The sequence below is a fragment of the Melozone crissalis genome, unplaced genomic scaffold (assembly GCF_028551555.1).
Source record: "Melozone crissalis strain CALT ecotype California unplaced genomic scaffold, PUWL_Pcris_2 ptg000109l_1, whole genome shotgun sequence".
Classification (NCBI taxonomy): Eukaryota; Metazoa; Chordata; class Aves; order Passeriformes; family Passerellidae; genus Melozone; species Melozone crissalis.
The window spans coordinates 173,275-196,363 of record NW_026535886.1 but is presented as its reverse complement, the minus strand read 5'-3'; positions in this window follow the sequence as shown (position 1 = coordinate 196,363).

The following is a 23,089-nucleotide window of genomic DNA, read 5'->3' as shown; positions in this document are numbered from 1 at the left end:
AGATCAGCTTTATAGTTAGTGTTTAGTTTTCTACACCAGCCACAGAAGTCTCTGGTCTCAGCCACGCTAAGAAGAAGAAGAAGCAGCCTGACAGCGAGATCTTCACAGCCACAGCCAGCCCTGCTCTGGCTAAAGCTCCGCAGCCTCCCCTGTCTCCTTGCCCAGCAGCTGCTGAGGCCCAGCGTGGCCAAACCAGAGCCCATGGAGAGAGAAGCCAGCAAGCAGCCCAGAAAATAGAAAAGAAGCTCAGCCTGCAGCAAGACTGCCCAGCCCAGCCCAGACACAGAGCAGAAGCCAAAACCCAGCAGCTCCCTGCTGACCAACAAAGAAAAAAAGTTTCTGAATTTTTTCATCTTTACCATGTGTGTTTCACAAAAGCACATCTAGCTTTTCAGTAGCTCAACAGACTGTCAGATACACAAAAAACTTTGCATCACTTCCCTAAATTTCCTCCCACTCCAAAGCATAACACAGGGCCGCTGGGAGCAACTGGGATCGGACTGGGAGCAACTGGGAGCAACCAGGACCATACTAGGAGCAACTGGGATCATCATGGCATCAGAGAAGGATCATATTGAGAGGGACTGGGTCTGTGCTAGAGGCAACTGGGATCACACTGGGAGGAAATGGGGACATGCTGGGGACCAATGGGATCATACTGGGAGCAACTGGCACCACACTGAGGGTGACTGGGATCCTTCTGGAATCATACTGGAAGTGATTGGGAACAGGCTGAGGGCAACTGGGACCATGCTGGGGCAACTGGGGTATACAGGAAGTGACAGGAATCATGTTGGAGGTTACTGGGAGTGGTTATGAGCAACTGGAATAATGCTAGAAACTACTGGGAGCAACTGGGAGTGAGTGGAAACACATTAAGGACAACTGGGATATACTGGGGGAGACCAGGAGTGACTGGGATCACAGAGGAAGCTTAAAGTTACTGGAATAATACTGGGAGTATCTGGGAGTGACTGGAATCATACTGGAGGCAAATGGCACTGTACTGAGAGTGACTGGGTTCATATTGGAATCATACTGGGAAGGACTGGAACCATACTGGGAGTGCCTGGAGCTATGGTAGGGGTGAATGGGAACAGCTGGGACTGTGCTGGGACCATGCTGGGATCATACTGGGATCATACTGGGAGTGACTGGGATGATACTGGGATCACACTGAGTGTAACTGGAAGTGACTGGGAGCCACAGGGCCCATGCTGGGAGTGACCTGGGGGGAACTGGGGGAACTGGCCCAGCTGGGGCTGAGGGTTGTTCTCCCCTTGGGCTGCCCTGCGTCCTGCTGCTGTCCCTGGCCTCACAGAGCCGAGGGACAGGGGACAGCTGAGGGACAGGAGACAGGGGCAGGGACGTGGAGAGGTAGAAGGGAATTCCAGGGGGTCCTTGAGCCCAGGAAATGGGAGTCCAGGGTTTCCCAAAAAGGGGGGACCAGGGTGGGAACACTCGGGATGGGATGTTCGGGAAGGGGGAGTTTAGAGGGTCTCTGTTTTTGCAGAAAGGTGGGGCTGGGGGCTGGGAAAGGCAGGAATGGGGATCCAAGGTGCTCCAGGGCATCCTAGGGTGACGCCCATGGCAAGTCTGGAGGTTGGGAGCCATGGGATGGCCAGGAAAAGGGGAGCAGGGGGTCCTGATGTCCAGAATGGGGGATTCAGGGGGTCCCTGTGCAGGATAAGAGGAGCAGGGGGGTCCCGGTGCCGGGGGTCCCACTCCCCCCTGGGGCCCAAGGAGCGCCCCCAGCCCCAGCGCTGGAGCCATCGCGCTGCTCCTCCTCACTGCCAGGATGATCCCAGTAGAACTCAGTCACCCAGGAGCTGCTCCTAGTATGATCCCAGTTGCTCCCAGTCATTCTTTATTATGATGCAATTTGCCCCTGGCACAGTTCCAGTTGGTCTCAGTTGCTCCCTCTTTGATCCAGTGTGTTCCCAGTTCTCCCAGTTACCCCTAGTGTAGCCCCAAGTAACTCCCAGTATGATGCCAGTCTCTCCCAGCAGGGCCGCAGTCATTCACACTTGCCCCCAGTTGCCCCCAGCATGGTCCCAGTTCCCCGCAGCACACTCCCAGTGGCTCCCAGTCGCTCCTAGTCCAGTCCCAGTCATTGCCTGCATGGTCTCAGGCACTCCCAGTATATCCCAGCTGCCCTGAACATTCTCGTAGTCATTGCCAGGCACTCCCAGTTACCTCAGCATGGTTCAGCTGCCCCCAGTTTTATCCCAGTCACTGCCAGGACATCCCAGTTGTCACTAGCATGCATCCTGTCATTCCCAGTTGCTCCCAGTTCCTCCCACTGTGTGCACAGAGAGCTCCCAGCATGGGCCTGGTAGCTCCCAGTAACCCCAGTGTCACAATCCATCCTTATGAACGGGTTTCGTGATTGTTCATGGATTGATCTCAGGGTGCAAAAAGCCGACACAGTACAGGGGGATTTGCAGTAATAATCAAAACAAATGCACCTTTATTGAATGACCACAGCAAAATGCGATAGAGGGATTAAGGGAGAGAAAAATACAGAGAAAGAGAGAGAAAAGAGAGAGAGAGAGGGAGGTATAGCTACCAAACGTAAAGATGAAGTCCTTTGGTCCAGTCCAGTTGAGGATCCGCCTGTTACGTCAGGGAGATCTCAGAGGCACAGTTCATCTGGACCCCAATTATACTCTTTTTCAATGGGGGAAGGGAGAATGAATTTTGCAACTGAATCAAAGGTAGTTTTGGGGAAAGAATGGTGTTTCGAAAGGGTACACACAGTCCATGTTCGGCAGTGGGCGTGAGCCATTGTTTTTGTGGTCCAATGCTCACACCTGCAACATCCATCTTGCTTTGGTCAGCTTGCCTCTCCCCACACACCTCCCCTGGGTTGGGGGTCTCAGTCCCAGTCCTTGGAAAGTATAAGAGGGGGCTTTCTCACATGGGGGTTTGATGTCTTGGTCTCTTGATGAAGAGGCTTCTTACATCTCAGTCTGTGTGTCACGGTGGTTGCAAACGAGTGAGAGGGGTCTTCGGCAGGGTTCCAGCACTCAGGAGAAGTCCAGCCAGACCGAGAGGTGGGGCAGCTTCCAAGGCTGTTGATGCAAAAAGAGCACGGTGCCCCCTTCTTGTCATTGGGCTCAGTGTAGCATACAGCAAACAACACCTGTGGAAACAGTAGCTTAGCAATGCTCTCAGGTCTCAGGGCCTTGTGGCATATGACTTTCTCCTACAGAGGAGACGGGGGGATCTTCTCTTCAGTGGTCCTCAAATGATGATCGTGAGGCAGGTGAGGGAAAATTTGGACAGACTCTTACACCTGCTCAAGGGGAGGTCTCTGTCCCTGTCACTCCCTTGCTCTCCTCCCCTTTTCTCTTTTTTTCCATCTCTCTCTCTACCTCACATTTACTGTTCAATGAAATCCACTTTGGATTTGGTCTCGTTAGTGCCTTAATTGGGGCTGAGGCATCTCTCTAACAATTTTCTTAACCAGATTGCGACATGATTTTGGCCCAGTGAGTTCAGGGCACTGTTGTCTGTCCCCAAGTGCCTTTGACAACAGCATGGTTCCCGTCCTCTGAGGAGGTTGTGGTTCTCTCTGGAGGAACTCTTGGAAACTTGGATGCAGCTTCCTCTGAGCAACTTACGGGAGAACTGATGAGGAAAATGGCTGTTGTGGGTGGCCAGTGAAAAGAAAATATTTTGTTGTCCTTCCTTGAAAAGTGTGTTAAAATCATTGGAGGAAAGGGAGCAAATGTTACCAGCGAGACTGACAAGGTTCATTCACCCCACGGTGAGGAACACAAGGCTGCTGAAAGTCCTACAAGAAGCCCAGCTCAAGTACCTAAATTCCCGAATATCTCCTGAATTCCCAGGCTTGGGTTCTTTGCCAAATGTGAGAATGAATCATTTTTCTCTTGATCCCTGTTACCTTTGTGGCAGCTACACAGAACTTCCCCTTCCTTTTAATAATCTGTATTGGGCCAAATTTTCTCTTTTCTTCTATCAGAAGCTGCCAGCAGCTGAGCTGGAGCTGTGCAGGAACCAATGAAACTTGGAATTGCCACATCAATGCTTGGATTGTCGGTTTATTCATATTTGGGATTTGTTTGCATTTCCATCACAAGTTACTTGTGGGAAGAGCAAATATTCTTCAAAGTGATTTATGCAGAGTTCAGTTTGATTTCTGCCAAGTTTATTTTGTCCAGTTCCCAGGAGATGCTCAAGGGGTCTCTGTGCCTCTCGCCCTGGGAGATGCTTGGGAGGGGCTTGGGAGGGTTGTCCCTGTCCCTGTCACCCCAGGCCATTCCCCAGGGGACAATGAAACCTCACTGAAACTGTAGCAAATTTTGCAAAAGTGGCAGTTAATGGAACAGTCAGCGCTACCTTGAGAGCTCAGTAACAAATCAAGGCGGCCCAAGGTAATTATGGGGCTCTGTGGACACCTAAAGTAGAACATATAGTAAATGGCAGGTATTGAAGGGAAGAACTTGATCTGTCTTCCCCAACAGTCTTGGGGACATTGGCAGGAGCAATTATGTCATTGTCTTCTTTATGGACTGTCAAGCTGACATAAAACCTGACTTGGAGGAAAATGTCCAAAGGCTTCACCCACAGAGACTTTTTGCCCTGAACTCCTGAGAAGAAAGGATTCTGTGCCCCAACAACCCCATAGCTCAGCCAGGGGCTCATGCACAGCCCCCCTGGCAAAGGCTGATCCCAATGGATGCTCCAAACCAGGCTGAGGGTTTGCAGCAGTGGGGGAACTGGCTCAGATGTGATGCACATCTTAAACTGATCAAAAGAAAAACAATGCGGCTGTACTCTCCTGGGAGAACTTTGAGCACTTTATGGGAATTAAAAGGACTATAAAAGGGCTGGAGGTGGACTTTGTACAAGGGCTTGGCATGGAAATGGCGTCACAATGACAGAGGGGAGAGATAGGTGGGATATTGGGAAGAAATTCTTCCCTGTGAGCATGGTGATGCCTTAACAGAGCCTGCCCCATTCCTGGAAGTGTCCAAGAGCAGCTTAGATGGGATCTTGTCGCAACCAGGTCTAGTGGAAAATGTTCCTTTACCTGTCCCTGACAGGGGGTGAAACGAGATGATTTTTTAGGTCCCTTCCAGCCCATGCCATTCCAAGACTCCATTATCTATGACTTAATGGGACCCACTGGCTCCCAGGAGTGGAGTGGGGTGCGTTGCCTGGCAACAGGAGTTGTGTTGAGGAGGGCCTCAGTCCTGCAAGGGATTTGGAAGGAGAAGGAGCCTGCTGGCTGCTCGTCCTTTTTATCATTGCTTTGCTTATTGCTTCTATCAACCCTTTTGTTCACCCTGTTTGTCGTCCATTTTGCTCGTCTCTAACAGACCCAACTGGGCAGAAGGCTTGTGACAAATCAGGGACAGAGTGTGTGCAGACAGGGGGAGAGGAGTGTGCTCCTACATCCTGGGGTGTGCCCCAACCTTGCTGTGGTGTCATGGGTTCCTTTCTGTGCTGAAAGATGCTGTCCCAGCCTCTGGAGAAGCTGCAGAAGGAGAAAGCAGATCAGCAGGACATGATGGCTGCCATGGACATGGTACAGTCTAAGGGGCCTCTGTGCCAGCCCAGGGCTTCCCAGGCAGGGTGACAAATGCCCCTTGTCCCTTGGGGGCTGGGTGGCAGAAATTGTCCCCTTGAGAGGGGGAATTTCCTGAGTTCATGGGGTCTCTCACCCTTCACATGGTGGGACCAAGCTCACCAGGGTGATGGGGCAAATGGGGCCACAGCACCCTGAAAGGGGCGTGATGGCCTGGAGGAAGCACTCCTCCCTCTGCCCCTCACATGCTGGCCCTGCCTGGCATTCCTCATCCCTTTCCCCGCCGCTCTCCTGCCGTTCCCCTCTGCTAGAAGGCGGACAAAGCTGCCTTGGACAGCAAAGTCGATTGCAGCCAGTTTGAAGAGAACATAGAGGAGCTGGATGGGAGAATGCAGGAGTTGCAGAGCCAGATTTCAGGCCAGGAGCAGCACTGGAACAATATGCAGCAGCAGTTCAGCAATGCAATTGAAGACAAGGTGAGGGGTATTTCGTCCCCACCGTGAGGAACTGGCACCTTTGGGACTTGACAGCCTGCGGCAGCATCCCTCTGAGGATCCCCCTCCAGGCTTTTCCCTGGAGAGCTCCATGTCACATCCTGGAGCAGCTGGCTGAGGCTGTGCACCTGTTCACAGCTGGATCGCCTGGAGCTGAAGACTTTCCGTAAACACCTGGAAGACTCCTGGAACAGGAGCATGGAGGAACTCGAGGATAGGCTGTTGCGTGAAAACGCCGCTGGGATTAAGAAATGAGTGCAATGGAGATTCTGATGGCTTTGGGAACAGAGATGGCAACTGCTCCTCCCAGGCAGGGCTGTCACACACCATGCCCCTGAGCTGGGCCGTGTCCTGCCCTCCTGGCCATGCACACGGGGGGACTTTGGTGCCAGAGAGGGGCTGAAAGCACTGCAGGGGCTGCTTGAGATGGTGGCATGGGTGCCTGTGCCCTTCACCTGGCATCAGCCAACACCTTGGGGATGGGGAGAAACAGGCTCAACAGGCCACGGTTCACCCTGCAATGGCTGTGAGCCTGTGCAGTGACCTGCCCAGCAGCTGGCTGCTGCAGGGAGCTGCTGCCTGTGTGCTGCAGGCCTGTGGCCTCAGGAGCTCAGCCGGCCCTCTTCCCTCACCCTCCTTAGGCAGCTGCCAGTCCCTTTCATGTGTCTGTCGTGTGACCGCATGCTCAGCGTGCAGGTTCCTGGCCAGTGAGTAGCACCAGTGCATCGAGGGCAGCAGGGCTGGCATGGGGGAAGATGGGTGCCAGCAGTGACCCACTGTGCTGGGCACAGGGGTGACAGTGTCTGCTTGGGAGGGGCTGATGTGGGGAGCCCCCTCTGCAGCCCTGCCCTTCAGCAGGGCCTATGGGGGCTCATCCCAAGGGCTACAGGCAGCGAGATGCCATGGGCTACAATCCCATGGCCTTGGGGGTGCTGCCTCCAACAGGAACAGGTTCGTTGTCCCCTGCCACACACCTGTGACCCCTGCCCTCCCCAGGTACCCCGAAAAACTCCTGTATTTGCAGCCAATGCCCCCTAGCAAGGAGCCACCGCCCAGCCAAAGGTAAGGGCTCTGAGGACACATTCCCCGTGCCTGGGGTGCAGGGTAGCCCTGACACAGCAAGGAGGGCTCTGCACCTGGGCTGGGGCAGAGGAGCCTGGGGGGACGGGGCAGGGTAGGGGAGCAGAAGGCAGCTGTGGAGGGCCAGTGCTTGCCCCAGGGCTGGGGGCTTTTGCATTCTTTGCCTTGCACTGCCCTGTCCGGCCCACCTCTCTGTCCCAAGGTTGCTGAAAGCACATCTGATGAGCTGTGTCTGTTTTCAGTCTGAGCTCAGGCTTGGTGGGGAGTTGTGTGCCTCCTGTGAAAGGAGTTCCCAAAACCAATCCCTGCAGCTGGGACAGCGCAGCTCCTGCCAGCTGGTGTCCTGTGCACAGGGACCTGCCATGGCCATGGCCAGCACACCTTGCTGTGGGGACAGAGCCAGCAGATCAAGCCTGGTGGGATAGGCTCGGGGCTCCTGCAGCAGGTGGACAGGAGCTGGCAGGGACATGCCCCTGCAAGCAGCACTGCTAGTGCCCTCCCTGGCACAGCAGGGTGAGGCCCTGCATGCCACAGGGCTGGGCACTGAGCCTCCTCTGTCCCATCCCACAGGAGGCCGCTGGTCTGTGCCAGTGTCCCCCGTATGCCTCAGATCTCTGGGGACCATCAAAGCAGCAGTTTCACGATGCAGAACATCAAGACTTCCCCACATACAAGTACACAGCTGCAGCGTCTCCTGGTACACCACAACAAGGTAGGTGTGATGAAGGTAGAGACACAGAATGGTGACTGAGGCTTTAAGCATTGCTGACTATCCAGGAGGAATCTGTGCCTTCAGTCCCCAGGGAGACCTGGGTTGGGAGGATTATTGGGGGGTGCTGGATTGGGCCCTGCATTGCAGCCAGCTGCCCTCTCCTCCTCAGCCTAGTGTGACCCTGCTGCACGGTGATGGACACATCTCGAGGGGCCGTAATGACTAGCATCGCACAGCAATCAGGACACAGGATGCGTCAGATATGGCCCTGTCAGGGCGAGGGGGTCAGTGACGACAGGGGGCTGATTATCTGCAGGGTGCTAGCTGGGGGATGAGTGGGGCTCTGTGTAGTGAGCTGGGTAATGTGGCATGGGTATTTTGCGTCTGGGGTAAGAAGGAAGGGGCAGAATGGAGCAGGAGGACTGGCACATGGGGCAACTGAGCTTGGAGCTGGAGTTACGTGAGAGAATGGCCATGCCCAGTGTGGGACAAGACCTTGAGTCCTGGTGCGCTGGGGCCAGCACCTGTGGCGGCTCACCCTTGTCCTTCACCACCCAGGCCCTGCCGCCTCAGGACAGCACCGGACGGGCACAGCTCCTCGACAGCTCTCATGGGCCCCAGGGCTCGAGCAGCCTCTCCAGCCCCGCCAGACATCAACAGCCCCCGGCCAGCTGGAAAGGACTCAGCACCCAATGCTCGGCCTGGGACATCTTGTCCGAAGCGAGAAACACCTGTGACAACTGTCATAAGGAACTTGACTTTTTACTTGTATATAATAACTAAGTTAGTTGTATATAGTTATTAGGTTAATAAAAACTGTTAAAATTACGGGCAGAGCCTTGTCTCACAGCCTGTCTCTCCCCGGGCTCCCTGGTGCTCCTTCAGCTCCTTCCCTCCTGCTGTGGCTCTGCCCCCGGGCTGAGCAGATCGAGCCCCGGGCCAGGCCCTGAGGCCGCTGCTGCTCCCGCGCAGCCTGCGGGGCAGCCCTGAGGCTCCAGGCCGGCTGTGGGAGCAGGAGCCGCGCTGCAGAGCCCGCGGCCCTCACGAGCTGCGAAGGCACGGGCAGATGGCCATGGGGCCCGGCTGGCACTGCCGGCGCTGCTGCTCTCGGCTGCCGCCTGCAATCCTTACAGGCAGCCCTCATGCCGGCTCAGGAGACGCTCAGAGCCGTGCCCGAGGGCTGGCCCCGACCCGCGGCCCCCAAGGGCACTTACTTGTCCCTTCATCTCTGCACTGCCACATTCCGAGCTCATTTGTCAGCTCCCTCCTCCCCTTCCTTTCTGCGGGGCAGCGTTAGGGGCCGGCCCAGCGGCTTTCCTCCCGCACATCCGGCAGCCCCTTGCCCACAGCTCCCTGGCAGGAGCCAGAGCTGCTTTCCAGCTGGGCAGCCCCGCCGTGTCCCGCAGCCCGGGCCGGCTCCTGCCCGCTGCCGGCGAGGCCCGGCGGCTGGGCCCGGCCATCCCGGGCCAGAGCAGCTACCTGGCCGGGGGAACACAGCCGGACATGGGGGGACACAAAGCAACACAAAGGGGACACACGACGGGCACCGTTTCCCGTGTCCCCATTGCCGCAGAGCAGCGCCGTGTGCAGGACTGGCAGGGACCCGGGCACAGAGGAATGTCTGTGCTGTCACCAGAGAAAGGACACGGCAGGGGTGCTGCTCACAGATGAGGGTGCTTGGGGCTGGGAGGGCTCTCCAACCTTCTCACACCTGGGGAGGTCGGGGCAGTCTCTGTCCCTCTCAGCCTTGGTGTGACCCCACCCAAACATCATCGGGGTCAGAGGGACAGAGACACCCGCAAACCCCCAGAAAGGCAGAACCTGGGATTTGGTTTGGGGCTGAGGATTTAGGAAGGGGCTGGAATTGGGGCTGGGTTGGAGTTGGGGCTGAGATTTGGATTAGAGCTGGGATTGGGGTTAAGGCTAGACATGGGATTGGCTTTGGGCTGGGGTTGGGTTGTGGTCTGGGGCTACACAAGTTTGGAATTGGGATGTGATTAAATACAGAACTGTGTGTGTGTGTGTGTAAACGTGGAGTGAGATTGAGACCAGAATCAGGGTCAGGTTTGGGACTGAGCTCATCCAGAGCGGGACAGAGGGGATGTCACTGCAGGATGTCCCTGGCATCCTCCTAGCCCTCCTCAGGCACCTCCAAACATGAGGGGCAGCTGGGTGCCCCAAGATCCAGGTGCTCGCACACTGCCCCTCCATACCAGGCAAGCATTCCCTGAGGGCAGCCCTGACTGTGACCCTTAGGGCTCTGGGATCAGCCCTCATATCCCTGTGGGAGAAGATGCAGACAGGATGAGAGATTTTCCCCCCCTCTTCCCTGTGGAAAGAGGAAGCCCAGCTGCCCTTTCCTTCCGGTGACTCCTCCTCTCCTCAGCTGAGGATGTCAAACTTCCCAGGAGCAGGAAAATCCCCATTCTCTGTATTCTTGTGGCTGCAGCTTGGAACACCCACTCAGAATTAAGGACTTTCTGACAGCCCTGCTGAATGACACAGAGAGGAGATTTGTGAAAAAGGGAGGAAATTGTATTTCAATAGTAAATAAAAGGTGCAAAATTATTCCTTTCTGTCACATTTGTTTTCAGTCAATTGCACTTGTGGGAAGAGAGAAGGGTGGGGCTGGGGGCTGGGAGAGGTGGGGGTGAGGACAACGTTGCATTGGTGCTCGATGAAGAGATGCAGGGGGGTCTGGGTTCTCAGGAATGGGGGTGCCAGGGGGGTCTCAGGGTCATGGGAATGGGGGGTGGGGTGGGCAGGGACGTGGAGAGGTAGAAGGGAGTACCAGGGGGTCCTTGAGCCCAGGAAAGGGGAGTCCAGGGTTTCCCTAAAAGTGGGGACCAGAGTGAGGACACCCGGGATGTTCGGAAAGGGGGAGTTCAGGGGGTCTCTGTTTTTGCAGAAAGGTGTGCCTGGGAAAGGCAGGAATGGGAGATCAAGGCGCTCCAGGTTGTCCCAGAGTCAAGCCTACGCCAAGTCTGGAGCCTGGGAGCCATGGGATGCCCGGGAAAAGGGGAGCAGAGGGTCCTGATGTCCACAACAGGGGGATTCAGGGGGTCCCTGTGCAGGCTAAGGGGAGCAGGGGGGTCCCGGTGCTGGCAGTGGCGGTTCAGGGTCCCGGTGCCGGGGGTCCCACTCGCCCCTGGCCCCAGAGGAGCGCCCTCAGCCCCAGGGCTGGAGCCATCGCGCTGCTCCTCCTCACTGCCAGTGTGATCCCAGGATGATCCCAGTAGAACTCAGTCACCCAGGAGCTGCTCCCAGGATGATCCCAGTACAGCCCAGTCACTCCCAGTCCTGGCATCTCCCCAGGCCTCTCTGCGTTCCGACCTGTCCCGGCTCCATCCCCGCCCCTCCCGGGGGCTGCGAGGGCTGCGGGAGAGGAGGAGGAGGAGGAGGGAGGGAGGAAGAGGCGGAGCGGGGGAGGAGAGGGGGAGCCAGGCGGCTCCGGCGCTGCCTGAACTTGCAGCAGCCTCTTGTCCCCTCCTTTCAGGGAGTTGTGCAGAGCCAGAAGGTCCCCCCTGAGCCTCCTTTCCTCCAGGCTGAGCCCCCTTCCCTGCTGCCTCAGCCCCTCCTGCTGTTCCAGCCAGAGTCGGATACTAGTGCTGCAAAGAGCAATGTACAGACCTGGCATAGGTGCCTTCGTCACCACATTTTAACCTTTCATTAGTTACAGAAAGACTCTTGGGAAGCCCCAAACTGCAGTCCGTCGCTGCAGTGCCAATCTCCTTTGCAAATCCCTTCGGCCCGGCCCGGCCCCACCCGGCCCCGCACTCGGTGCCGCGGTTGCCCGGTAACCGCGCCCGGGCCCTCAGCGTCTGTGACAGCGGCGCGGCCTCAGTTGCCTGAGAGCGCGGCCCTGGCTGGGTGTGCGCAGCCTGGGCTCCTGCAGGCGGCTGCACCGGGCCATTCGCCAGGTGAATTGTCGGCGTAGAGAATTGCTAAAGGTGCAGAGCATTGGCCTCTGCGAAAAGCTCCGCAGCGTGCAGAACACTGGTGTCTGCTAGGGAGTCCTGAATTTCATTTGAAGGTAAAGACCGACTAAAGTTGAACTTTTTGGTTTTGTTTCATCTGTGCTCTGAAAGAGAATGCCAAAGGGATACAGAGAATGTGATCATGCCAGTCTTCTGGCGCAGTAGTTCAGTGACATGTACACCTGAGAGGATGAACAATAAATGGACTACTGATTGTGCTTTTTTTACTGAAGAAGTGCAACATTTTCTAAAGATAGTAGTCTATACATTTTTTCCCTATAGTAACTGCTTAAACTGCTTAAAGGTGAATGAGTTCTGTTCAAGTTTCAGTGGGTTTGTATCATCTGGGTTTTAAAATTTTTAGGGAGATGCCTCTGTATTGAGGTGCAGACGAGACCATATGCCAAAGCCAATGGTCTGGATTTTATGGAACAGTAAATGTGAGGGAGAAAGAGAGAGAAAGAAAAGAAAAAGTGGGAGTGGAATGGAGGTTGGGAAGGGGGGGAGGAGAAAGAGAGTGACAGAGAGAGATTTAGTAGAAAATATCACCATTCCATGGATCCCATTGGCCTACCATTAAATCCTCTTCTGGTCTTCTCTGTGGTGAGGTCTGGCAAAATGTAAGACTCCAGTGGATTAATGGAGATTTGGGCAAGATGATACCTTGCCCAGGTACCTCCCAGGGGTGGGGCAAGTTGGAATCTGTCTCTTGCTACTTTCAAATAATATAAAATCTTTAGCACCCATATATCCTTTGAGTCTGCCATGAGTTGGGTTCTGGATTTTCAGATTTGTTGTGTTGCTTTGCATGCCCTGCAGTCGTCTGGTGCAAGGCCTCAGGAATGGGTCTGGAGGCACTGTGGAGGTCTTAGCTGGGAGGTTTGTGTGCAAACCTGGCCTCAGCAGAAGAGTCTGTGGCTATGACTTCCCCAGCCTGAACCCAGACAGAGCTGATTTTCAGGACAGCTGCTGGGTTTGGCTTTGTTGTGGATAGGTTTTTCTCCTCAGCCTTGTTTACTTCTCCCCAGACCTGAGCTAATGGGACAATAGTGTCACCTTGATCTTGTCTCAAGTTCCCTTAGGCAGCTTAACTCACAGTGCCAAGTTCCAGTCAGCAGGGGTGGGCTTGGGTGGTCGCAGCTTCTTTATACAGTTTTGTCACAATGGACAGAAAGTCCTTTATAATGATATTTAAGCCATTAGCCATAACATTCCAGTCTCTCATTAGTCTCTCAGCTGTGAGGAGCAGCTGATAGAGCAAGGGTGCTTTAGCCTAAAGAAGAGGAGGCCCACTCTAGCTATTTTTGAGTAATATTTAGGCTACAGTTTTGTCTCTTCGAACTGTTATTAATGTTCAGATTTTTAGCTCCAGGTTTCAGTATGATCTAACTTTGAATTGCACAAGGTAGCCATATAGTTCAAATAAAGTCCAACTAGTGGCCTAACTATACTAGCTACTTACACCAAACAAGCACTTAGCTACTTTCAAGTAATGTACCATTTTTAGCACCAAAATATGCCTTGAAGCTGCCATGAATTGGGTTGTGGATTTTCAGAGTTCCATTGTTGCTCCTTCCAGTTTTGTTGAGGCATTGTCGCTCACCTGCGACATCGTCCCTTGGAAATGGCGTCTGGATTGCCAAAGAAGACACCAACACCTCGTCTTTTGTCCAGGGAAGGGCTGAAGCCTAATACTGTGAGTACCCACTGGGGCTGTGTTAAGGCTGGCAGTGCCCTGGTGTCCCTGCTCTCCCTGCCCCTGTTGTCCAGCAGTGCTGTGAAGCTGCAGAGCCCCTCCCCAGCCCTTTGTGCTGTGCTGCTGTTGCTGGGGCTGTCCTGGTGCAATAGGGAACACTGTGGGATGCTTCAGCTGTGTCTTGCCTGGCTGTGCCAGCAGAGCCAAGTGAAACCAATGCACAGCTGAAGGCCTGAGCATGTGTTCTGTCCCTTTCCCTTTGCCACAGGAATTCCTTCTGTCAGGCTGGGCACTCACCTGTGCTGCTCTGACCATCCTGCCCTTGGGCACCTGGGCATGTGGTGGGGGGAAGCTCAAACTCTGCCCAAAGCCTTGAGAGCCACGGCTGGTCCCAGCTGGAAGAGCTTCCAAAGCAGCTGTTCTCTCCCAGCTCCTGTGTGGGCACAGATGCAGCCCTGCAGGCAGCGCTGGAGCCAGGGCCACAAAGCTCACTTGGCTGAAGATGCCCCACTGCTGAGGCTCTGTCAAGGAGATGCCTCTGTTTTCTTCTGTGGAGGGCTCTGTCAGCCCAGACAGAGAAAACAATTAACAGGGAGAACTAAAACCTAGACACATTCCTGTGCACCTCACTCTTGGTACAGTGTTCCCTTCTTGCATCTCTTGGACTCATCCAGCAGCGATATCTCCTTGCTGTGAGTTCTGAGCGTTGTGCAGGGATGGAGTTCAGGCAGTTCTGAGAGCTCCTCCCCATTCTCTGGAAAGGTCACTGCCTCAGTCCAATGGCACGTAAGAGGAAACAAATGCCCAAAGAGCAGAAATCCCCAACCATGTCCCATCCAGTCATGGAGAAGGCAATGGGACAGAGCCATATGGCTGGAGTATGTGTGTTCCACTCTGTATTATTAATTGTATTAATTCACTGATGCTAAGTATTCCAGCAGGAAACCCCCAGGGCTTCCAGGAATGTCCTAGTGGCTGTGATCACAAGTTATTCAGCAGTGCCACTTGTTCAAGAAAAGCCTTTCTGAACAAGCACAACTCTGAGGCTCTAGCTGGTTTACTTTTGCCTTTCAGCTGCTTCCCTCTAAGTTCCAGAGGGAGAAGTTTCTCAGCAGGAAGAAGGAGGCCAGCACTGGGGGGAGTATTCTGCCCAGAATTGGCCCATTTCTAGACAGGAGTGAGACTCGCCCAAAGGTAGCCTTTTCCTGCTCTTTTCCTTTCTGTTTCACATGAAGTTTGAAGAGGGTGTGTGTTTGTGACAGGCTTGCCTCCAGCAAAATACCTCAGTGTCCAGGTCCTGCTGTCATTGCAAAGTGCTGGGAGTGGTGGACTGGGAGTCCTGATCTGCACTAAGCCAACACAAATACCCTCTGCTGAAGCTGCTGGGGTGTGCTGGAGTGCAGCTGCCATTGCTAAAACAATGGGAGGAAGGCTGGGGACACAAAGGCACAAAATTGCCCCTTGCCATTCTCCTGCTGAAGGAGCCACCTCTTGCTTTGGTGTGGTCACCATCAAATGCTCGGGGTCACAGGATTCGCTGCAGAGTGGCAGCGTTGGCCTTTGAAGGCCAAGGATCTGCAGGAATTACTTCAGATTGAACACAACAAATTGCATTACTGCTTTGGGCTGGAACAATGTGTTGGACCCTGACGGGGTGTTAGATTTTGCAGGCTGCCAGATGTACAGGGGACTGGCTCTGGGCAGAGGGGAATGGATGTGCTTTGTCTGGATCAGTGCCTTCTCAGAGGTGTGTTTAAAGCTGCTTTTCTGGCAGGACTAGTTTGGTATAAAGCACAGTCCAAACGGGTAGGTGACTGAGGTGGGCTGTTGAGTAGGAAATTGGCAGCAAGAGACACAATCCAGGTAAAGGATTGTCCTGGAGAGGGGCCTTGGGAACACCTCAGGGAAGGGCACAGCTAAGGGACAGTGTGCTGCAGCCACTCCCTTCAGCAGAATGTGTCTGCTGTGAAGTCACAGAGGAGACCTGCTTGTGTCTCTGCAGTGACAGCAGTGTGGCTGGAGAAGGCAGAGAAAGCAGGGCAGAGTTTTCTCCAAGCAATGTCTCTGCTCCAGAAGCATTATCTGTTGTTGTGTCATTCCAGATGTGCCTCTAGAATGGCATGAAATAAGATCGCAGTAATGACAAGAAAGCACCCATTTAAAGGCCACTGAAAAAGGAGATACCAACTCTACTTTTACCCGAGTTGCTGAGAAAATAACTGAAACTTATCCTCATTCAGCATTCACCTCATTTGTCTTTTTATTTTCAGCTCATTTGTCTTTTTATTTTTGCCTTTTCCTCTCTTTGGAACACACTAACTTTTAAATACAATGAAAAGGAACAAAATCATCAAAGCAAAAGAAAAGTGTATCTTAGTAAGGATTCAGCTGAGCCGGGGATGTCTCCCTCCCTGAGAGCCAAGCGCACACACACACCCTCTGAGAAAATGGCCATCTTTGTATCCCCTTTGTACCCGGCTGGGGCGGTCCCTGTGCCCTTTGCCATTGGATGGGTACTCAGGAGCTTCCATTCTCTACTGAGCACCAACTTTTCTGTGCCCTCCCTTCTCGTCCTCCTTCCTTTTGGTCAGGTCTTCAACCCTGTCCCTCTCGCTGTGACACTCAACAAACCAACCTGAACAAATGCAAACCAGAAATAACACACAGAACCAACAAATTCCATTCTTTTGCTTAATAACCTTTTGGCTTCAGCCAAGTGTCACCTCATCTCTCAAACCTTCTCTGGTCCTGTGCTCTTCTTACTGATTTCTAAGTTCTAGAGCAGAAAAGATATTTGCAGTTGTGTGGGCCTTGGTTTCCCTGTCTCAGAGTAAAAGACATCCCAAATCCTTTCCCATGGAGTCTCCTGTAAATTCATGGGTTTTACTTACTCCATGAGTGCTCAGTCAGTGCCCCAGAGCTCTGCGACCGCATGGGCACAGGGCTGTGTTTTAGCAAAGTGCTGCCTGGCATTCTGGAGAAAGAAACCTGGAGAAATCCATGCCAGAAGAGCAGCTTGGCTTGAGCCTGCTCTGTGTGGCCCAGCAGCTGTGGATCAGCTCAGAGCAGAGGTGGGTGAGCCACTGTTTGCCCAGTTGTGGGCTGGGCAGACGTGCTCCCCCAGAGTCTGTACTTCACTGGGGATCAGTGGAAGATTCTCCTGCATGAACCTTCCTCCCAGCAGCTGAAGCTCTCCCTGCTCTCTCTCCTCTCCAGCTGCCGTCAGCTGCTCCAAAACAGAGCTGGTTTGGGGTTTCCCCACCAGAGCTGGTATTTCAGAACTTCGTCGCTCGGGAGGTCTCTGAAATGGTGCTGTCTCTCATGAATAAGGACAAGGTAAGTGCTGGCACGTGAAGCTTTAACGCTGTGCTGGAAGAGGAGAGTGCTGTCATTCCCTCAGTGTAGAGCAAAGCAAGTTATCTGCTGCAGCACATGCAGAAGAAAATGTCTCAGCACCTTGTTCTGCAAGATGGTGGAAATCTTCCTGTGCTGGGAATTGTCCCCAGATTTTGGCCAGGCATTGATGGTGTCTATCCCAAAGGAGTTTCCTTCTCTCGAAAGCTCTGGATTGACAGGAATGTTGAGTGCTGTACAGTTCTTACCTGCTCTCATGCTTTGCCTTGGGTCTATAGCACACCCTGTGTGTCCTTGGTTAATCTTGGCTCCTGGTAGGAATCTCTGCCTCTCTCAACCAGTTTGGCTCCCTTTATGCAGTTCACAGGCAAAGCTCAGGGCCTGAGCCTCCTGCACTTTATGCTGGAATCACTTGTCACTAATGGCATTGGCCCTGCAGGAACCGTGTTCTGCAAGAGCCCTGCAATCAGAGTGATGGAGCAGAAGCAGTGAGAGGCCTTTAGGTGCCACTTGAGGCTCCTGCTCAGCTTCATCCAGCTCTGCTCAGCTTTTCCAAAAGCAACACGGTGCTCTGCTTTCCCTTTGCAGAAGCACAGCACATCCAAAGCCATGTGCTCCTGGAGGTTTCCACCTTCAGCTGAAGAAATTGGGATTGTTTTGCAGTTTCCCAAGAGAGCTGAGAGGGGAAAAGTTGAAAAATGTCAGTTGTGTTCCACTGTAAAGAGGAAAACTTGAGACCATTTGAATTTCAGTCAGGGAAACATTTTCTCAAGTGAGGCTTGTGCCAAGAGTGGGCTGGTGGGAGGAGACAGGAGGGAGTCCAAATCATCTGGTTTAGACTTTTGGAGAGCATTTTGGTGCTCAGGGGTTATGATATCAGTGTGTTAGAAAATGCATGTGTGCTGTGCATGGGTACCCCAGAGGGCAGAACCTGGCCTCCTGGCTGCAGGCAGGAATGCCCAGCAGCCCAACTTGCCTTCACAGGCAGCAGGAAGCCCTGGAGAGCCAAGATTGGCTTTTCATACTGGAACCACACTGTCAGTCAGCGCTGGTCCTGTTTCTGCAGGCAGAAAATGCCTCTGAAGCCCCATGGTCAATAGACACCGCCTGTCTGTGTTTCTGTTACTTTTGGCAAGCTGGTTGCTCTCATGGTTTTATGATTCTTCCTTGCTGCTTTACTGCCCATTTAAGTTCTCTTTGCCATCTCCTTGTTTTAGGGATTGTCTTGCTGTGTTCATTCCTTCTTTTGCTTTTCAGGTTTGCTTTTATTCCCAGTAAGACCACAGTGTTCGGTCTCCTGTCTCGCTGCTCTGCCTGCCTGACTGTATCCCCAGAAGGTCCCTACCCAAACCTGATCTTCTGGAAGGGAATTTCTTCCTTGCCCCACAGTAATGTGCTGGTTTGCTTTTAGGTAGCACATTCCCCCTCTGGAACATGACAACTTCATGGCTGTGTGCAGGCAGAAGCCAGCAGGTTTTTTGGCCTTGTTGAATACGCAGGTGACTTGGTTCAGATGCTGTGTCTCCATCCTGCTGGTGCTGACCTGCTCGGCCCTTCCTTCCCAGCAGGCACTGCCCTACTGCCCCTGGCCAAAATGCGGGAGCCAGAGAGAAGGGATTCAAGTTCAGCCTTGTGAATGATGTGCCTGTGCCTGCTCAGCTGAAAGTGCTTTGGAAAAGGGGCAAGGGAGGGATGGTAGCAGGGCATGGACAGGTCTCCTCTCGTCCTGTTTCCACAAGTGGCAAAATCAAATTTCATGTCTTTGCTGCAGTTTCTTCACGTGGTGAAGGTCTCCATGGAGAGCTCACCTTACTTCCAGCTGGTGAGCTCCAGTGATGCGTACCGTGCCGTGCCGCCGGGCGCCTCTGCCCCTGTGCACATCCGCTTCACCCCCAGCAAGAACAAGGTGAGGCTGGAGGAGCCACAGCACACAATGATCTCCACAGCCATTGTTTTCCCTGCACTCTGGCTCCAGCCCATTGCATGCTGTGAGCTGGGCTCCAGGCGTGGGCAGGCAGCCTGCAGCCAGTCACACCTTGGCACTGCTGGCAGGCACTGCAGCCAGGCCTGAGAGGCTCTGCTTCCCCTCCGTGCACATTGCTGAGCATTGCCAAGGGAAGATGCACAGGAAACAGGGTGAAAATGACAGAGGGCTGCTGATAGATGTTGGGCCATCTCTAGGTGCAGTGGAAGGGGTTTCATTCTGATGGAAAACACCAGAGGAACAAAGAGGTCAGAGAGCTTTCCTCCTTCCTGGACTGCCAACAGCTTCCCTGCCTGCCCCTGGGCTGGAGCAAAGCCGGTGCTTTTTCACTCCCTCTGTTGTGCAGCCTTGCAGCTGTGCTGTCCCAGAGCACAAGTGAGCATGGCACAGCTGCAGGGACAGGGCAGAGGATGTGCTGTGCCTGTGAGCCCGGCCTGGCACAGGCACACTGGGCTCTGGGTGCCCTTGGTCAGCAGGAGGTTGCTGAGCTGCAGGGGACTTGAACACTTGCCTGAAGGAGCTGGTGTAGGGCAGGTACAAGCTGCAGGCAGAGCTGTGAGCCCAGAGCCCGTGGCAGTGACACTGCTGGGGCTCTGTCTTCATGCCTGTCGCTGTGCTTGCTCTGTCAGCTGGCACCCATTCCGTGCCAAAGGTGCTTTTGTGGGGAGGTTTGAACAGCAGTGCTGAGGCCCTGGCAAGTCTGATCTCAGTGCTGGGATCTGGAGGGTTCATGTTCTGATCTGGAGGCTTGTTCATACAGAAGGGTTGAGGGCATGGCATGGAAGGGAGGAAGCCTGGCAGGGAAACAAAGAGAGGCCCTTTCCAACAGCATCCTGCTACCTCTTAGCACGGTTCTTCTCCTGACTTGGTTGGACAGGCAAAGTTAGAGGGGAGTTGTGAGCCAACTGATGTTTCTGCACCAAGCCAGAGGTGCAGGATGTCTTTGGGTGCAGCTGTTTTCTCCTCTTCCTTTTGCTGCTTAGAGTCAGTTGAACACTTTGTCCTATTCTCAGACAGTGGGAATATAGAAGCTTAAAGAGCAATGTCCTGTGTTCCCCAGCTCCATGTTGCTTAGAAGGGGCTTAGGAATTCTTTAACATCATTAAAGTTTAGAGTAAAAATGATGGTGGCCTAGGGCTGTTATCTGTATGACCCAAGTGACACAAGAGCTGAATGCCACTGAGACAGATTTTGCAAAGTGCACTGGTGCCTTTAAAATGTGACATAGTAGTAGAACTTAGTGTTCATTTGAGGGTGCAATAGGTAAATGGATGCCCTTGAAGGGGTATAGGAAATGGTTTTTCTTCTGCCATGGGGATGGCACTAAATGTCCTGTGCTGAGCCAGTCTCTTTTCCTGCAGGATTATTGCCACGAGCTTGTGATCCTCACTGCAAGGGAAAGGATCGTTGTGCCAATTCGGGCCATTGGTGCCCGAGCTGTGCTGGACTTCCCTGCCCAGCTGGACTTCTCCAAGTGTCCAGTCAAGGTCAGCGCCCAGCAGACTCGGCTGGTGCGCAGTGTCGGTGCCCGGGCAGCTCGGTACCAGCTGAGCACCCAGAGGTGAGGCAGCTCATCTGTCCCTGTGCAAACACCTTTGGGTGAGAGCAGAGTTGGGAAAGAGCTACAGAAGGAACAAGCATCGGATCTGCTGTCCTGCAGCCTGGCTGGAAGTGAGCAGGATGGAAGGCATCTGCTCTTGCTTTCAGTGGCCTTGGAGCTTTCTGTGTCCCAGATTCCCTGGAGGCTGCTGGAACATGTTGGGAGCTGGCTTGCACCCTGCTGAGCACAAGCAGCTTCGGAAATGCTTCCTCAGCACTGTCAGCCAAACAGAGCCATTCTCTGGGAGGCCACAGGCACGTGGCTTTGCAGTGGTCCTGGAGGGGACCTCTGGAAATCATCTGAGCAAACACACTGCTCAAAGCAAGAGCAGTGTCTGGGGGTTGCAAGGTGCCATTGGGAGACATGGACCTGTCTTTAGATGCCATACAAGAAAACAAACATGTCAATGGACCTAGTTATAAAAGCAGAAGAAAACAACCTTTTTAAAACCCCTCCATACCTTATCTTTTCTGCCTGTCAGGTGCAGCAGTGATTCATTGAGAGGATGGATCTAACAGGATGAGAAGTGTCTTAAGGAGCAGCTCACAATTAACAGAGAAAAGCCCAAAATTTAGCTTTCCAGGCCTATCTCTTGGCAGTGATTTTCCTTTGGTTCTTACAGTGTCAGGGATGTCTCCTTCACAGCTCTTCTAGCTGTGGGCTCAGGGAACAATTTAGTGGTGTTGGCTGAAATTCAGAGGAGTTATGTTTAGCTGTAGACTTGTAGAGCTTGTGTCTTCGGGTCTTGGGGAGCCAGGTGTGTGTGAGAGATGACTGCTACAGCAGGAACGGAGGAGTCTGGTGGGTACCGCCCAGGGATTGAAGAGATGCGGGGGCTGATTTGCACTCAGTTTTTCAGTGCTGACAGCTGAGTCCTGAACTTGGCTGGATCCTCTTCTCCTGATAATTTGAAAAGAAGAAGACACCTTCTTTCTCAGGCAAGCCCTGAAGTCATCCCTGGAATGTTATTCCCATCCTGCCACCTGAAGGCAGGAGCATGTAACATGGGGCAGGAGTGGGAAGGGAATGGAATGGAAGGTAGTGCTGAAGCGTGGCCAGGGATTCCCCTAACTGGCAGCTTCTCTATTGTGGTGAAATTTCTGGCCAAAGACTAAGAACAGAATGCTGTGCCTTGCCCCCAGCAGGCCCTGATCCCCCCAGCCCCAGCAGAGCTGCAGCCGTGCTGGCATCAGCCCCGGGGCAGATGCAGGAGCACGAGCACTGATCTGGCTGTGGGGCTGCTGGGGCCTTGTCTTTCCTCCCCTGCCTCCAAAGTCTCACGTCCAGCACATGAACATTGCTGGCCCAAGGCTTCTCCATCAGCCAGCAGTGATGTTCTCACCAGTGGCAATGGGAACAGGTCAGCCCATAATTACAGCAAGAGGTCCTTAATGAGCAGAACCTGAAGTGAGTTCATCAGCTGTTACTACTGACATGAACAAAGTTCAGCTTGGCAGATGTTCTCTTTGTTTCTGTGTGTGATGCATTCATCAGCAAAGTCCCCAGAACACATTTGAAGTGACAGATTGACCAGCAACAAAGCACCAGGGCCAGGAACTTTTGTTTCCTCACTGGGGCTGTAGAAGGGCACAAAGCCCAGCAGCTGCTGGGCAGAAGCACATTTCCCATGAGCTGTCCCTGAGCATCAAAGCACAGAGTCTTGTGCCTTTAACCGAGCCATTGCCTGCTCTGTCCTCGGCCTCCAGGGGCAGCGTCACTGCACCGAGTTTACACTTCGACCTGGCTGAGCTCGACTTCGGGGACATCTCCTTTGGTGAGTGTTCCCTGGGCTGGGACACAGCCTCAGGGCTCTGTGCCTTCCAACAGAAAAGCATCCCTCACTCCTGCTCTGCCCCAGCAGCCTCTTCAGGCTGTGAACTGCAGGGCTGCTGCTGCTGCTGCTGCCTCAGGGGGCATTTTGCCATTGTGAGATCCAATGGAAGCAAGGAATAGGAAGGTAGTATTTTCTGGTGTCTCTGTGCTGCTTTAAAAGACAGATGTCTGCCAAGGAAGGTGGGAATCTTGCTGCAATGGAAAGATGAGCCCCTCCCTCCAAATGATTATCCCTTTGAAATGACAGGGCTCCCAGGCAAAACTGTGGGAAAAGGAATAACAGTTCTTTGCTAGACTATCTCAGGAGAGCACAGACAAGACAAGAACAGACATTTCCCAGATGCCAAGTCCTGTTTTTCCCCTTTGGTGGAGTTGTGGTCACAGCAGGAGGAGCTGTGGGCTCTGGCAGGGCAGTGGTCCCCCCCCAGCCGGTGCAGAAAGGGAAGGGAAGGGAAGGGAAGGGAAGGGAAGGGAAGGGAAGGGAAGGGAAGGGAAGGAGGAAATGCTCCTTTTGCACAGCCCCAGAGGGCAGGGGGATGTGGGCAGTGCCCAGCAGCAGCAGCAGCAGCGGGGCAGGCAGGCAGGGTCAGTGCCAGCGCTGAGCTGCAGCCAGGGCAGCCCCGGGCCAAGCACAAACCTCCCGCAGCAGCAGCGGCCGAGCTGCGACCCCCGAGTGGGAGGAAGGGAAGCTCCGCTCCCTGCCCAGCCTCAGCTCCCACTGCACAGCCGCCCACGGCATCACGCCACAACTCCCAAAAAACCCCAAGGGAAAAGCCCAGCCTAGGGCCAAACCCCCCCAGAA